Here is a 15615-nt window from a genome sequence, read left to right on the forward strand (position 1 = left end):
CCAATTAATTCCCATACATTTTCATCAATTCCGATAAATTCCTGGCTAGTTTCCAACTTGGAATATATCCAAACTTCCCACAGAATGTTTGCAAAAAGTTTCCAGAGAAGTACCAAAAATGTTGCAACCCTAATCGCAACAAATACGTCTTATTTACGGTTTTTTCATGTATCTACACGTGCAAATACTACTCTTTATTCATGCAAGCATATCTCAACACAATATGGACAAAAGTTCAGGGACACCTGTCATTTGATGTTATAATCTCCACTATAACCTTCACTCTAATGGCAAAATGTATACTATTTTAGCCACAAACCAGGTACTGATATAGGTCATGTGAGGAGGCCTGGGATGCAGTCAGGGTTTTAAATCATCTCAAAGGTGTTCAATAGCATTTATAGGTCTATAGCAGGTCACTCAAGATCTTCAACACACTTCCGACCCATTTAAAGGATATCTTCATGGAGCTGCTGGAAAAGGTTTGGGTTTTTGGGTTCAAGTTAAGAGGAAAATTTCATGCTACCACATCTAAAGACGCCTTCAATTTTGTGGTAATGGTTTAAGGAAGAACCACATATGGCTGGAAAAGCCATATGTCCCAATATATTTGAAAGCTTTCTGTACTGTACCTTGCTTCCCTTCGTGCTTTGTATCATATGGAAACCCATAGAGAGACTTTCCATGTGATTATCATTTAATTGGAAGCAGTTCATCTGTCAGTCGCATCTATCGAAGTCATCCGGTGAATCCAGATATGAAACATCCTCTTAATGCATCGATGCTTTTCGCAGCCGGAAACGAATCAAGCGAAGGCAACAAGCGGAGCATCTCCGTCGGTCGTCAACGCCAGAAAGAAACGAGAGCGAAGGCAGACGGGGAACGCTTTTCTGAGCAGTTATTCCAAAAGACAACATTCCCAGAATGTACCAGCTTTAGTAGCATTAGTAGTATTTTATTTCTCCACTGACGCTCCTGGTATTAAAGTTCATTTTATAGCACCCAGTGCATCATATCACAGGAATGAATGCACTTCAGAGTGTGCTGTTATGGGAAAATAATCAATGACAAGTGAGTTTAAGATGATGGTCATCCCCCACAGTCCAAATTGTATTGATTTACTTCATCATAGTGTTTTATTCCTTTTATACCTTTTTTTTTAACCTTTGTTGTTCAACATTGGCAAAACAGACTCCAACTTCTCTTTCTCTCTCTCTTGACATTTAGTCATTTAGTAACTTGAAGATACACCATAGAAACAAAGTTTGTGGTGCTTTGTGAACATCCCATTCCACATCGAGTCCCCGTTTGCTGTTCGAATAAAGCATCGCTCTTCTGGAAAGATGATCCACTAGATTTATATGGAGATTTGCACTCATTCAGCCACAAGGGTGTTAGTAAACCGATGTAGGTGAAGGGGCCTTTGGTAGAGTCAGTGTTCTAAGTCATCGTGTTTAAAAGGGTTTGAACTCTATAGCAGGCCACTCAAGATCTTCCACACCCTTCTGTATCTTCATGGGGATGGGCACATGGGCATTGAACACCATGCTGGAACAGGTTTGGGTCTTGTAATTCAAGTAAAGGTAATATTTCATGCTACAGCATCCAAAGACTCCAACTTTGTAGTAACAGTTTGGGGAAGAACCACATATGGCTGGAAAAATCAGGTGTCGATACTTTTGGCCAGAGCCTTTAAAAAGGTCCAAACTCTAAATGAAGTGGGATCCGATTGGTGCTGGTACGTCTCTAGATGGTTTGGTATGTTTGTAAGCTCGGCATCTACTTCTTTAAGGGCCACAATCTTCATAAGGTGGGACGTGACTTGGGCTGGCGCAACCTCAGGATGCCTTAGGATGGGGAGAGAAAGAGAAGCAGTGGAGAGGAATTAGCGTAGCTGCTGGTCATGATTTTAGCAAGCACAAGTTGATAATGTGCATGTGATCAGATGTTCTGGAGCACAAGGTTACGAACACTGTCAGAAAGACTATTCCAAAGTTTAGGAGCTAAATGTAAGAATGTTCTACCACCTTTAGTGGACTTTGCTATTCTAGGTACTAATAGAAGTTTGAAGTTTTGAGTTGTTGAGCATGATGAATTGTTGAAGACTGGAGAGATACATGGAAGATAAACCATTCGGGGTTTTGTAGGTAAGTAGCAATAGTTTGTAGTCGATCCGAAACTTAACAGGTAGCCAGTGTAGGGACGAAAAGATTGGGGTTATATGGTGGTATTTTCTTGACCTTGTGAGAACTCTTACTGCTGCATTCTGGACAAACTGTAGCTTGTTTATTAATGATGCAGGACAACCACCTAGTAATGCATTACAATAGTCCAGTCTGGAGGTCATGAACGCATGGAGGAGCTCCTCTGCATCAGATATAGACATGTTTCTTAGCTTAGCAATATTTCTAAGGTGGAAGAAGCTGATTTTTAAAAGACAAGCTGCTGTCTAAAATAACTCTCAGGTTTTTTAGTGTTAAATTAGTAGTTACAGAACATCCTTCTAAATGCAGGTTGAAATGCTGGAGCTTCTGTGTACTGGTTTTTGTGCCGATGAGCAAAATCTCCGTCTTATCAGAATTTAACAACAGAGTAGCCAATCAGAGTAGAGGAACTAAAAGCTTTTCGGTAACAATACGTGTAGCAATTAACACACTGTATATCAATATTCTGTACCTCATACTTGGAATCTTGTGTGTGTGCAGGAGGAGTGTAAATACAGAGCCTGTGAATCATGGTGGACAAAAAAAGAGAGAGAAAGAGAGCGAGAGAGAAAAACAATCTAAACGAATAAAACCCTGCATCGACTTTCCTTTTTTTCCCCCGTCTCCATCCATCCAGGTCAGCAGAGCGAGCTTGGGCCGCTGCGTAAGTCCTGACCCAGCAGCCGAGAACGTCGAGATTATCGGCCCCGGGCCAAAGAGGCCTGATGAATTCTCATGTGAAAGCAGTAGGGATGGAAAACGGGGGATAGATGGAGAAGAAAACAGGGCCGATTGTGATGGATGACAGGGTTTCCAAGTCGTTCTTCACGGGCGTCTTTCCAACAGCTGGGCTACCTCTGGTTACGGCCTCCGTAGGACACCGATTTTTCTTTTTCAGCACGCCCCGGTTAAAAAAAAAAAAAGACAAGCCGCTCCCTCGGGCGCGTGGTAATTAAACGAATTTATCACGAATTGCCAATCAGAGGGCTCATGAGGGGGAGACGCTTTTCTCGTTACACACCGTTCTATGTAACAGCTATTACTTTTTGCTTTTTCCCAAAGGTATGAAAAGAAAAAAGAAATGGAAAGAACGTATATACTTTATGTACACTATATAGCAAAAGGTTGTGGACACCTAGATTTTTTTTTTAACATCCCATTCCACATGAAGTCTCTCCAAAAATATCAGCGATTCATTTTGATGCGAAAATTTACTCTAGGATCTCTGCTTAGTAATTATAAAAAAGGGACATATGAAAGGAACAACGTGTACAATCATTAAAAAAAATGATAATAAGAATAAATGTCAAGATCAGGAATGGAGAACTTGAGGAGGCCATTGATTTCGCTTCAATTCAAAGCTTTACGAAAATTAAATTGAGTCCTTGTATAATGAGCAAACCAATGGTGAGAGTAGCAAAGTAAAGCTCTGAGAAGGTATTAGGAAGAAACATTGAGAGGAACCAGGTGCAAAAAAAGGAACCCGTTTTCATCTGGGAGACACCGAATGCCCATTGTTGAACTTATCATCTGTTCACTAATGGACATGTCAAGTTTATTTCTATAGCGCTTTTCACAACAGACATTGTCTCAAAGCAGCTTTACAGAAATCAACAGTCAAGGTGAAGCTGATTTATCCCTGATGAGCAGCCATGGCGACTGTGGCAAGGAAAAACTCCCTTAGATATTATGAGGAAGAAACCTTGAGAGGAACCAGACTCAAAAGGGGAACCCATCCTCATTTGGGTTACATCAAGAGTTAAAACATTTGAGGGCAAAACAGTTTTAAGCCATTTTTTAGCAAAGCAGCCACATGAATCGCATTCCAAATTCATTTTGACTCGAACCCCTTCCCAGAAACCCCATGGATTTTTAGACCGTTCATGTGGATCCATCCTCGGGTTCAGAAGTGGCTTCCATCTAAAGAGAACTCCATTCGTTACTGGAGTTTTTTTCTTTTCTGACTCAAACTCGCTTTATTTGAGTGGTTTTTATTTTAAAGGTTTTGAGATTGTGATCTTTTGAATAGATATCATTATTCAACTCATTTATTCTATATTCTATTAATAGATCGGAGTGTTAGGAGTTACATCTGAGTCTTAACTCACATAAACCGAGTTGATTAAGCGAAGAGTCTTGTGACAATAATAATAATAGAAGTATTATCGCCATAATAAATGATAGTACTTTGGATACTTAAATACATTTGAAGGTAAAAACATTTGCACTTTTAGTCAAGTGTAAGTTTAAAGGGACACTTTTACTGGAGTCATATTTTACCAGGTGTATCTCTAATTTTACTGAAGTACACAGTTTGCGTACTTCGTCCACCACTGAAATCTAGCAAAAGCGTTATTTTCGCGTTGCGTTTTTTCGATGATGACGACAACTAAGAAAAAGTGCCAGTTTGACATGTCCTGCATTTTTGTACTGTACCGTCAAATGCTTGTTTTGTATTTTTATTTATTTCTTTTGCATTTCCATTCCTCATGTAAATAGAGGATTATGGGCGCTAGACGCTCCGAAAAGCCCGAAGGCTCGCACCTTATCTCCTCTCGCAAGCGATGACAGAAGGCAGTGATGCAGCAGATTGTTTTTAATTGCCTCTTCGACTCCTGTCTCGGCAAATTCAATTAAAAAAAGGAGTAGAAGGGAAAAAAAAAAATCATCCTGCCCTTTCCAGAATGTGGAGAAGGTAGACGACAAACCCAAACCTCCCCCACCCTTCGTATCCATGCCTCCCCGAGAGTGTGGTGCGCACTATTCTAGAGTGTGTGTTGCAGCTCAACAAAGCGTATTTAATAGCCCCCTTGTTCCATTGAGCTGGATGAACATTGGTCTTTTGTCCTCTGAAGGCTTCCATAAGGGCGAGAGCCGGATCGGTTCCATAATTCAATTCGCTTTGGTTCAGTGCCCGTACATAAAAAGGTGAGTGGGAGGTGGAAGAGGGGGAGAGAAGGAGAGAGAGTGAGAGAGAGAGAGAGAGAGAGAGAGAGAGAGAGTCAAGCAAAGACAACAATCCCTCAGGAAGGTCAACGTCTATTTTATTTGATATGTTATTGATCATATATATGTATTTTTGTCACAACTTTGATTGACAGCTCAGTACATCCACAGTCTGAGCAAACGTTTGTGGACGTCTAAAGATTTGTATGTGCTTCCTTTCCACATTTAGTCTTCATTTACTGTTAGGAAAACCTCCACTCTTCTGGGAAGAGGTTCCACTGACTTTTGTGGAGACTCATGTTCAATCAACTTCAAGGTCAGGTACTGATGTAGGTACCCCAATGGTGTTCAATAGGGTTGAGGTCAGAGCTCTATAGAAAAAGATCTTCCACTCCAACCCATGCAAAATCATATCTTCATGGAGCTGGCTTTGTGTACAGGGGCATTTTCATGTTTTGAGTCTCCTAGTTCAACTGAAAAGAAAAACATCCCATGCTATTGTACGCCTTCAACTTCATGCTAACGGTTTAAACCACGTATGTCTGTCAAAACCAGGTGTCCCAATAGTTTTATCCATATATTCCATTATTGATATTCCCCTTTGCCGATCCTGCTACTGAAAAATATAAAAACCCACGTCGCTAACACTTTTTGCGAATTAGTGTTGAAGCACTCGAGATTTCAAGTTGACCCCCCCAAAATCCTAGCGAGGGCTCTTCTATCTCTATTCATCAGCACTTTATTTATTTTTTTATTTTTTGGTGACTCTCTACCTCTCTAACAGTGGATTGAATTCACATCGCCGATGAAGCGTTGGTCAAACGATTATACCTCACAGCCTGCCTACAGAATGAGCTCCGCTCCGATTCTGGATTTGGAAATCCATTTAGCTCCACATGTAGGTCTATGGATGTGGTTTCGAAGATCTGACAAATGAAGACATCTTTTTTGAAATTTGAATAATAAATTTATACCATGAAATGGAGGCGCACAGTTGTAAAAGACCTCTTTTGATGCGTTAGAATGAAATGTTCTCATTATTTGAACTAGGAGACCCAAACCATGACAATGCTCCTGTGCACAAAGCCAGCTCCATGAAGATATGCTTTACATGAGTTGGAGATGTGTAGAAGATCTAGATGAAATGACTTTACTAACATCAGACGGTTTTTGGGCCGTTATTCCGCCAAGTTTGTTTGCACAGCTAAATATATTTGCACTATTTTTTTTAAATACCACCATACCGTTATATAATATATCTTCATTTCACCACAAATGTTTCTGACAAATAAAAATCTTGAATCTATTTGACAATGTTTCAATTTAATTGAAAAAAATTGCCTACGTATATTTATCAATTTATTTTTACCCAAATTTTCTACAAGCCCCTGTTTACTCCACTAACAAGCACCCCCTCCCCTCCCCATCCCATCCTACCTCCAACTTCTCTACTCGAACAACAGCCCCGAGGATTAGAACAGAGGGAGAAATATTGCTCAGGTTCACCCCATCCATCACCCATAAGTCGTGGCGTGTGAAATACAGGCCAGGCTGCTCCAACAATGAGGCCTATCTTGTACGTTAGACCCCTCGCTCGGATATTTATCACCCCCCGAGTCCAGCACAAAGCCTGATTCATGGGCCGATCAGGCTGATAAAAATGTGCTGACTGCATATCGAGGGCTTGCTTCTTTCTACTTTTGCTTTCTTCCCTTCAACTCTTTCTTTCGTTCTTTCTCCTTATTTCTCACAGGCTCTTTCCCATTTAGTCTCCACTATGGCACCTGAAAATAGATTCTGTCTTTAGGGCCTTTTCGACCTCTGGGTTTTTTTTTCGACCTAAAGCTCTTTTTCCCCCCCACAGGACAAACGCAGAGAAAGCTCGCAGGGGCTAAACTAGGACAGTCTGTTCAAATCGAACTTATTTAGTTACCCAGGGGGTCGGCGAGTATCCAAGGGTTTGCTTTGTTTTAGCCTAAAAGCTGAAAATCAGCCATAACATCCATTATTTACGTATTTTATTTATTTCGTCTGGATGTCTAGTCGCTGTTGTCTCCACTTATCCTTCACTTGTTTTGTTAGATTATCTTTTTATTTATTTATTTTAACCTTTGAAATCTCCTGGCTCAACTCCTGTTTATTATCCAGACAATCTGCGGCAGACGCTATTAGCTCAGCGCACAGCTGCCGGTCACCGCTAAGTAGCACGGATGCGCCAAACGTTTCCTTGCCAGCTTTCTCAACCAACTAAAATTCCATGAAAAATTTAAGTAAGAAATGCATACCGAACAAAATAAATAACCGCATCCCTGGAGTCTTTAACATGACAATTATTGATATGTTAATGTATTAATGCTGGCCTATGGACCAGTGTTATTATTGTTATAAAAGGGATGTGATATATTACTGTCTTAGTACAGTATTAAAATAAATACAAAGTCCAACATTAAATACTTTACTTAATGTAAATCCAGCACTGTGTTTTATCTTTTTTATGTCGAAGGCGCTAGTTATAAATGGGCGCCTGAACTGACCTTATAGAATAAAACATAACTGTTTCGATGTATTATTCATAGCCAAGGTAAAAAAAAAAGTAGCTGTTAGTAATTATATATCAGTTCTACTTAGTTTCTTGGGCAAGAAGTTGCATGAAACTGAACCTTTTTGGAGAATATGCAATACGGCATCCCACAAGGTTAAATTTGAGGGCCACTGTGATTTCAAAATGTGATATTGGATTTCTATAACCAAAGATACACAATTATACTTTTTTGGGTCATCACATGACCAGAGACTTGTGACGCCACATCGAGGAACCTGGGTGTGTAACCTAAGTGTCAGATCTCAGTCAGTTGGGCCTCTGTGAAATATGGCTCTTGTCAACTACGACTCCCAGACCACACACACACTGGGGTCTAAATACAGACATACAAAACAACACGCAAACACCAACAATGAGACGGGGGACAGGGGGGGTGACAATGATGAACAAAAAAAAAAATCTATGTGGCACATAAACAAAGACGTGTGGCTGCAAGCATTTCATAAGCTGGTGTCTCACAAGTGGGGTCTGAGATACATGGGCAGTATTTAGCTACCACACTATAGGCATGTGACATATCGAAATTCTCAGGTCAATGTGGAGAATTGCACTGTGTGTATAAAATTGTATTAGTAGAAATATTAAAAGTATTGGGACACCTGCCTTTTCCAGCCATATGTGTTGTTCTCTAAAAGTCAGAAGCATACAATTGTGTAGGACAGGGGTGGCCAACCAATCAGAGACCGAGAGCCACATTTTTTACTGTGTTACCGCAAAGAGCCACATCATACACATGGGCACACATGAACATCACCCATCCCTTCCTCTTACACACACACACACACACACACACACACCCCTCTGCACAGCCAGGCAATTCATTTTTACAAGGGGCCACATGAGAAACCTGAATTGTGTCAGAGGGCCACACCAACGATAATATTTTAGGGATGCACCGAAATGAAAATTCAATTCAAAAGTCAATGAAATCCATAATTTTTTGTGTTATGCCTTGTTTTAAGGCTCTATCGCATTGATACCATCACTGGAAAACTTTCCTGCCTTTTCAAAAACGTCCTCTACAGACGGAGTGCGCATGCTCGGATTGACTTTACTTTTCTGCGCCGCGTTCTTCTCATATTTAGAAGGAAATCGGGATGTTTGTATTTCAGGTGATAAATTAAACCCGACTTGGAGAAACTCTTTGCAGATACACCCCCCTTTTGAAATTTCAGCATTGCATGTTTTGCACATTGCTATCCACACACCGCAGACATGTTGCTCTTATCCAGATAACCGTGTGCTGCTGCGCTTTTTTATTGCGTCATTACAGTTGTGTTTCTGCCGTGTTGTTTTGGTGATTTAGGTATTTCCGAAAATTCTCGGTGCATCCCTGTAATTTATGATTGGCCTCATGCCAAGGTCTGATATACCGCAAAGTTTCCCAGTAGGGGCAAGCTCATTTAAGTCTTAAAAATACCGTATTGAACTTAAGCAAAGCGAACACACACATTAAAAATCAAACACACACAAACTTAGAAAGAAACGTAAAAGCCACATGAAACCAGCCAAAGAGCCGCATGCGGCTCGCGAGCCACGGGTTGGCCACCCCTGGTGTAGGACATCTTTGGATGTGGTAGCATAAAATTTCTTATTCTCTTAAAGTAGGAGACCAAACCAGTTTCAGCTTGCTCAGTATCTCCTAGTTTGACCTTCTTTCATACCTAAAAAAGCAACAGTATGAATCGTCTCCAAGGTCAATCTAGCCTTGTCATTTACATCAATTGCATTTGGCCAATGTCCTTATACAGAGCAACCTACATTTATCTTGTTTATACAACTAAACAGCTATGGGGTTAAGGGCCCTGCTCAGGGGTCCATGAATGGCAGCTTGGTTTGACTTGTCATACATTTTCTTTGGTTTTCTCCATGTTACAGTGTTTATTTCATGCTCTACACGTGCCTCGTCAATATCCGCCCTCCCCTTCATTCGAGGGCAACTAGCAGCTGACGGCGTACGTCACTATTCTGTGGCCGCGGCTCTATCGCATTGATTTAATGATTGATACGCTGGCCGCAGGGGAAAAAAAGGGGACCGTGTGACAGGCAGGGCAGAAACGCAAAGGTTTGATGCCTTTTCGTTCGGATAGCCTTGTCCTTGATTTAGACAAATTAATATCTGGGGGCCTCTCTGACCCTGGCCCTCCACACTGGACCGAGAGCCGGAACGCCCCCCTGGCTTAGATTGGAGCCATGATGGATGGTAGTTAAAAATCTCATTTGAGAAGATTGTAGCGTCGCTGTCGTTGTTGTCGCTGTCAATGTCTGGGCCTGAAGCTTGATTATTTGAAGTGTTTTGCTGACGTTGACGAATACACTGACATATGAAATATAAAAATGGAGTCGATACGTGAAAATGTTAAGGATTATAAAGCATGTGAAATACAGGATGGGGAAAGTATTTTAGTTAAATACATGATATTTATTAATAAGTACATGGAATTTATGGAAATTCATCACAATCCGGTGTTTGTAATAAAGCTCACAAATCAGCTTTAAAGAGATACAACTGTTTTCTCAACAAACACACACAAAGCCAGGATTAACTGCACTAATGAGGAAACCGGTGGCTTTATAGACCAAACAGGTATGAGGTGCTACAAAATATGCTGTGTGTGAGCTAATGTGTAATATCTCTATTCTGTATATTATAGTGTTAATATGTAAAATGTGGGATATATACAATACTTTACATGCAGTGGATTCCGAATGTATTGTATGTCCTTTTTTAGCTGTTTGTTTGCTTTCTACTGCAACAATTTCCAGGCAATTTTCTCAATGTCTGTGTGTGTGTGTGTGTGTGTGTGTGTGTGTGTGTGTGTGTGTGTGTCCCAAAAGCCACTTAAATATTTATGCAAGAATCTAGTACCCTAAAGTGTTACAAATTGGTTTGTCATCAAAGGTGTCTGTCTGTCTGTCTGTCTTTAATGGTTTCATATTGAACCCTGTCAAATATGTCAGTCTGTATGTCTGTCATTAGGGGGTTTATGTTGATATCTATCTATCTGTCTGTCTGTCTGTGTGTCTGCCTGTCTGTCTGTCTGCTTGCCTGTCTGTTTGCCATCAAAGGTTTCATGTCGAACCCTGTCATGTATGTCTGTCTGTCTGTGTCAATAAAGGTTTCATGTAAAACTCTTTTGAACCCTAAAGAATCTCTCTCTCTCTCTCTCTCTCTAGTCAGAGAATGAACAGAAAAATAATGACTTTTGAAGGATTAATGTAGAATGTAGAACCCTATAACACCCCCCTCCACTCTTATCCCTCTCTCTTTAGACAGATAGAAAGTGAGAGAGAGATAACTGATTTATTTCAAGCAATGGATTTTTTTAGTCCGCCTCTCTGTCTGTCCTACTACAGGCTTTTTCTCTCACTCCAGATGTTGACACAGTTCCTCTGTATATTTCACCTCATAAGGAAAGAAAAAGAAAAAGAAAATGGACTCCCTCCCCAGGCACCTACGCCACACCACAATATCACACTTATTAAAGAAAGAAATGTTGAACTGTGTCAAAAACTTTGCTGTCTTCTGACTTCTCACCTCCACGTGGGTTTATTTTCTTCCGAGGGGGAGGTTGTGGTGGTGGTGGCAGCAGTGAGTTTAATTTCTTCTTCTGCGCTTTGATGAGTCTCCCACCGCAAGGAAGTGTTCTGGTGCTCAGCGCTGAACTCTTTGTGAACGTGCTGCGTGGTGAATAATTGACTGGAGGTCTGTCGGAGTCCCCGTGGCAGCTGGTCCGCCAGACGCCGACGCCACGATGGCTCTACATCACTCTGCGTCATGCGAGCAATACCTACAGGCTGTCAATACGCTTCATTTTAGAAAACTGAGGAGTTTTTTCTTGTAAGGAAAAGACACGTAACAAGCAATGACTAGTCTCCGTTCTGCTGTGAAGCTCACAGTCTGTGGTCTGATTTCTCTCTACAAAGCTGTGTTTTGAACAAAAATAAATTATATTTCTCTCCAAATGTGCTGCAGGGCTTTTGTCTTGGGCCGCTTGCGTTGTGATCATTCGTCGGAAATATAACCTTGGGCTTCATGAGGCCTCTCGAAATACAAAATGTATTATTGCAAGTATTATTTTATGGATTGTAGCCCCAAGGAACTGCATGTTCAACCATGGCATACAACAAACCAAGTCTTTTGTGTCTATTGATTTTGCTTTAGAGTCAGTTACACTGTATGGACAAAAGTTGCTTGTTAGACACCTGACCATAAGATTGATATGAACATATTCCATATTTAATTCTTATTCGCTGTTATAATATCTATGTTCCATGTGCTTTTGGAGAATTCTGCTCATTTAGCCAAGTACTGATGTAGGTGAAGTGAAGAGTCCTGGGGTGCAATTAATGTTCCAATTCACCCCAATAATGTTGAGGTCAGAGATCTTCCACACACTTCCAACCAATGCAAAACTGTATCTACATGGAGCTGGCTTTGTGGTTCATGCTGGAACAAGTGAATAAAATATGAAATGCTACCACATCCAATGGCATCCTACACAATCGTGTCCATTTAACTTTGCGGGAACAGTTTAGGACAGAACCACGCATGGCTGTCCAAATAATTTTTGCCAAACGTATCAAGTGGCGGCTCGCAAGTTGGTTCAGCAAGTTTAACTTTGCGTATGCGTGAAATAGCAGCCACTTCCTGCCATCGCCAACGATGCCAGTTTAGCAAAATGGTGTAGAGCTTTAAGGATTTCTCTCGAAATTTGAAATTCCTGACAATTCCGCATATCGAGGGAGTGAATAAATGTCTGAAGGAAGGAATGAAGTATGCTAAAAAAAAGTTATGTAATACATATCTTTAGAAAATGTTATATTTAATGTCAAATGTCAAATGTAAACTATTTAATGACAATTTTTCCATTTATTGAATTTGATTTTATCAATTTTAATTTGTGCCATTTGAATCGATTACTTGATTGAATCTTTATAATAAAAAGTGTATTACATTGAATTATCATGTTTAATTTTTATATATTTTTTTATTTTATATATTATTTAACTAATCAGGCATTAAAATTGGTTAATAATAATAAACTGCGTTAATAAAAAAAAAAAAAATACGACAAACAATTTCATCTTTTGCCTTTCTAATTGTAGCAAAATGTAACTAAACACGACTTATAAAAACAGGTACTGGCTCCATAGAGGGTCTCGGCCATATTTCATTCCCAATTAGAACTCGGGCCATTAAGTTCTCACAGACGGTACTTGGCACAGCAAGAGTCCCAGTGCTAGGAGCCCCGTTAAGCGACTGAGTGTTTTCTGCTGCACCAATTCGAGACCTTGCCTGACTCAGAAGATTGGAGTGTCTCTGTTGATGGCCATTGTGAGCTGACCCTTAGAACATTGAGCTTATGCTTTGATTAAAGGGTTTGTATCAGGGATGCGAAGGCAGGAGCCTGTCTTGTATCAAGTGACCTTTTTTTCCCGAGAAGTGCGAAGTTATTATGTCACCGGAGTTAGAGAAAGCGTGAACTCTTTCGGTCCGGGCGCTATGAATAAAATTATACGTTTTCTTGGTCGAAGATTGCATGTCCTCCTTGACAGGCCCCGTTGTAATTTGTTCATTGACGGGCTTAAATGCGTCGGATTTCTTCGGAGACCTTTCACATGCAGATTTAAATTGCAGATGAAACTTTTCGGGAGCGAGCTTTTTCCATTATTAGGACTCTCTCGTATTCCTAGAGAAGCTCGTTTTTTAATCAGACGATTATCCGAGCCTGGGTCTTGGGTAACACGGAACGAGGTACAGCTGCCAAGACTTTCTGTGGATCGAGACAGGGGGAATTGTCTGCCATTGACAGAGTGGCTGTGGTTTATGAGGCCTGCCTGAGTTAGCAGGGTGATTAATGTATTGGCGTGGATTGGGGAATTAAGAGAAGGAGGAAAAAAAATATAAGTGGAGGTCGCACCTTTGTGGGATTCTTGTAAAGCGGGGAAGTTAAATGAGACAGTTTGGCCAATAGCAAATGACAATCATTGGGAGTTCTTCTTATTTAAAACCCACACTATAATCTGCACACCTTCACAAGTAATGTTTGGACCTTGTGGCCTTCAAATGGTATTTCATCTGGCTGAACTGACATTTGCAATGGTGTGTGACAAGAAGTGGGGTTGGATTTGCTGAAATTTACCTTTCAAACACTTGATCCTGGGTATTACCTGCAACTTTTTTTTTTTGGCTTTACTATATTCTGTCTATCATCTGGTTCCCAAATGTCATTTTGATTCATTTTCTCTTTTCCTCCTCGATGAACCCATGCTTGGTATCCATCGTATCCACTTTGTAAAGGCTCGATCTATCTATCCATCCATCCATCCATCCATCCATCCATCCATCCATCCATCCACTGCCAATACTGGTCTTTTTACTTCTGGTCTTCTGGGTACAAAGATTTTTAGAAATAGATATCCTTGGAATTGTTTAAATATTGTCACTTTCCTGTTAACAACTATTCTAGCTTTTTTTTTTTACTGGTCTTTAGTCCCAGGGACACATTCCTGTGAATTGTAATACAGTAAGCCTTGTTCTGGTCAAATGATGTCATGTTGTTTATTTCCACTAATCCATCAATTCCCATTCACACTAAATCCCTGGTGATTATTTCCCAGCACTTGTACTAAGCCTCGGCTATCGCATTTCCCAGTAATGCCTGAGCTTCCAATCACACCCAAGTCCTTGCTGTCATTTCCTGTCAACTTTGGACTAGGCATCGTCTCTCACTTAAACAATAAACTGTGCAAATGTTTCTGCTTTGCCTTTACACAGATTTTTCCAGAAGAGTTCTAGACCATGTTAATCTTTCTGGGATCTAATTTCTGCTATGATATTTGAATTAATTACAGTGGAAAAAAACTTCACACATAACACTGCAGTTTAACCTAGTTCTACATATACGATATATATATATATATATATATATATATATATATATATATATATATATATATATATATATATATACACACACACTATTTCCAAAAGAATTGGGTCACCTGGTCATTAGTACAGTATGTGATTTTTGAGCATTGCATTTTACATTTAGTCCCAATTTGTTCTTATAATTCCCTCCACTCTTCTGAGAAGATGTTCCACTAGATTTTGGAGTGTGCTTATGGATATATGTGGTTATCAGCCACAAGGGTATTACGAAAGGCAGGTAGTGATGTAGGTGAGGAGACCTGGGGTGCAATCAGCATTCACATTCATCCCAAAGGTGTTCAGTAGGGATGAAATCAGAGCTCTATAGCAGGCCACTCAAGATCTTCCTCTCCAAAGCATGTAAACCAGATCTTCAAGGAGCTCACTTGTGCACAGGGGCATCACCATGCTGAAACAGGTTTGGGTTTCCAAGTTGAAAGCAAAATTTGATTATAGTGGTATTATAAGTGCTCTTGAGTGTACAATTAAAAAATCATGTTCATGTTTTTATTGGCTTGACAAAACCAGACAAATGTGTGTATTTTGAATTAAAGCAGTTAAAATGTGGTACTTTTGAGAACAATTATCTCATACTGACCACTGGATGTTCAACATAGCACCTCACGTCAAAGACTCAGATCATACGCCGCACACTGCAACAATTAGGTGGACATGGCCGTCATCCTTATAAATACCCTTATAAAATCCTTATTATACTATGACCTGTGGTATGATGAGATTAAGATAAACTTGTTTGGCTCAGATGGTGTCCAGCATGTGTGGCGACACCCTGCTAAGGAGTATCAAGAAAATTGTGTCTTGCCTACAGTCAAGCATGGTGGTGGTAGCATCATGGTCTGGGGCTGAACGAGTGCTGCTGGTACTGGGGAACATACGTCCAACATGTACTGTGACATTCTAAAGCAGAA

This window comes from Silurus meridionalis, chromosome 27 (assembly GCF_014805685.1).
Source record: "Silurus meridionalis isolate SWU-2019-XX chromosome 27, ASM1480568v1, whole genome shotgun sequence".
In the NCBI taxonomy this organism is placed as follows: domain Eukaryota; kingdom Metazoa; phylum Chordata; class Actinopteri; order Siluriformes; family Siluridae; genus Silurus; species Silurus meridionalis.